Consider the following 3,233-nt stretch of genomic DNA (forward strand, 5'->3'; position numbering starts at 1 on the left):
CTTTCCCTGTGCCCTCTAGTGAGTCTGGCTAAGGGTTTATCTATCTTGTTGATTTTCTCAAAGAACCAGCTCGTCGTTTGGCTGATTCTTTGAATAGTTCTTCTTTTTTCCTCTTGGTTGATTTTACCCCTGAGTTTGATTATTTCCTGCCATCTACTCCTCTTGGGTGAATTTGCTTCCCCTCATGAAAACTGCCTGGGAGCCAGTATTCTGCTTGCAGCCTTAAGATGAAGATGTTGAACTCTCAGTTCCTCCTGCACCATTCTTGAATGGATGCTGCAATGTTCTCACCTTGAAGATATTGGACTAAACCTTTGAACCTGTAAGAAAGCCCCAATTAAATGGTGTCCTTACAAGAGCTTCTTTGGTCATGGTGTCTGTACACAGCAGTAAAACCCTAACTAAGAAAGACTGTGTCTCCTAGAAACACCAGAGAAGCTATACCCAGATGGTCCAATGGTTGGTTCATAAACAAACCTTGAGCAAGGATGACTCCTGCATACATACAAACATTGAAATGGGAATTCTTGAGGGGATTCTGCCCTAGATAAAGAACTATGGGTAACTGTGGAAAATCAGAGAATAGGAGAATTAGTACTCTTAACTGAAATAGACCCCCTGTGTTGGTTTTTCAAGATCAAGTGATCAGCAAAACAGGGCTGTATTTTTAACTCTCTGTTTTCTACTTTTCTTTACTCCAAAGGACACTAGCAATAGGGAAAGTGATTTTCTGAGTTTCGTTTGATGGAACATGTCTGGGGATCCTAGACCTTCTCTTCCTGCTACATATGTATCTGATATAATCTGTCTTCAAGGTAAAATGATCTGAATATTAGAACATCAAAATAATACAGGCTATTGCTACTGGTATTGGATTCTCAATAAAACTTGTAGTAGGACTGTACTGATGATTAGAATACACATTTGGGGCACAGGACATAACAAAATCAAGTTGCTATGGACAAAGAACCTTCTAATAAAATACTAAATCTGGATAAATCAACCTTTCTATGGTGATAGTATTTTATAATACATGAAGATTCTCTGATAATGGAACATTTATGTAAACATACAAATGTTCATATATTTGTTTTCTATATTTTTTGTCTACTTTGGTTATTGAAAATTAACTTTAATTATTCAGAATTCAATTGAGAAATACATGACTTGTCAGAAAGATGACAGAACCAGAACTGAATGCTTAGGTTGATATGGGACATCTAACTTATATCTCTCTCTTAAGTATCAGAAACTGTCATGGAATAGGTGTAGATCAAATGAAAAACCCTGAAAATAAGAAGGAGGGCTGTGAAATCCTGTCTTCTGGACATGATATGATTATTGCAATCATGAACTCATGAAGTATTGATTGTCTACAAGATTATGGCAGTCAAAATCCTGGTCTAGATGACAAGTTCACCTTCAGGATTCGACATATGCTGAGCAGTTAGTGCTATCATAGTTTCTGGAGATGCAGAGCCATTAGTACTACACAATATAGAAACTTACACTGCTACCATGTTTCAGAAGTAGGACCCACATCCATGCACATGTAGATAACACTAACTAGAGTAAGTAGATTATAAAGAGATAGGTGTGAGGAAATTTGGGGAGATGGTTGTATTGCAGGGACATAAAAAGTAAGAAAGTGGAGAAATGAGGGTAGATATGATAATACTTTGCTGTGTAGTTGTATGAAACTCAATAATAATAAAGTTATTTTTTAAAGGCTTTCATTCTAATGCAGAGGCTGACTCCAATTTATCAGTCTCCTCCACTCATCCTCTTCATTGCTGTTACCACAGGAAAAAACAACACATCAACTCTTAATTCCTTTTATCCTCCAATATAATTCTAGGTTTTCTTTGTTTCTTTTCTAGTTTGGATTTACATTATCTGTAGCAGAAACCTCTCTGTCCTTTTCAGTATGCTTGTCAGTCTTCTCATACTGTATTTTTCATCTTTGATTTTACACTTCTCATTTTTTTTTTCATTTTTGTATCTTTAAGCTAGTATTCATTGCTACTACTTTATTGTTTTGTGTGTGTTTTGAAGTGTTGGATCATGGTGATTAGTGTTTATGCTTTCCATTTAAAGCACAGAGGACTCTAATCATTTCTCTGAAATTGGCCACTTTTCCATGTCAGCAAATCTGTGAAAAGAGACTGGCCTAAAGATAGATGGTCTTCAGAAAAGGCAGATAAACTTGACTCTGAACACTCCTGGGAAAGCAATTTTGTAAATTCTGTAGGATAACCTATCACACTTGCTTCCTTTCCCCAAACACTTGATAAATACACAGGGATGATCCAACTGTAGGGTTGCTTATGCACCCACAGTGAGCCGGTGATGTTAATTACATTCAAACCTGAGGACTTAAGAATGAATTGAGGGCCACCTGCTCCTTGCTGCTGGGGTAGACCCATAGTTGGTCTGTTCCTGTAAAGATTCCATATCCCAATCCAAACTAGAAGAACCACTGCACTCTGAGCAGTTAGTAAGAAGCCTTACCCCCATGCTCAGTCTTGGAGTTGCTCCTGGGACCCTGTTGGACTCTGCAACCATCATCCACCAAAACCCTGCCCTTCTGAATACCACTCCCCTTACTTCCTTCCTTCTCACACATTCCACCTGGTCCTTGCTTCTAGGGCAGACTCATAGTTGCTCTGCTTCAGTGAAAACTCCAAATCCCAACACATCCTAGAGGACCCACTACACCCAGAGCAGTTGATTGCTAGTTGGACTGCTTCAGTTAAGACTCCATATCCCAGTACATCCTAGAGGACCCTCTGCTTTCAGAGCAGTTGAAGATCAGCTGCACTCAACGTGGTTGGACAACAGCTTAACTGCTCCATCGAAAACCCAAGAGTCTGAAGGACTGCATGAGATCTACTGCAGCCAGCGCAACAGATCTCCCCCAGTGAAGAGCCCCCAGTTGGAAGGCCCCACAGGTGGTCTGATACAGCCAGGGACACAAGCCTAACAGGAGACATGAAGTAACCCAAGGACAAAAGAGGCAGACTCCATACAGTCTCCCAGATCAACAAATGCCAAGGATATTCAGCTAGCAAAAGGCAAGCACAAGATCATAAGCCAAAGAAACAAAATTTGTGGGCATCAACAAAACCCAGTTCTCCCACCACAGCAAGCCCTGAATACAACAAAACACCTAAAATTGAAATCTGCCTTAAATCCTACCTCATGAAGATAATAGAGTCCTTTAAGAAGGATAT

Source organism: Mus caroli, chromosome 6, assembly GCF_900094665.2.
Source record: "Mus caroli chromosome 6, CAROLI_EIJ_v1.1, whole genome shotgun sequence".
Lineage (NCBI taxonomy): Eukaryota > Metazoa > Chordata > Mammalia > Rodentia > Muridae > Mus > Mus caroli.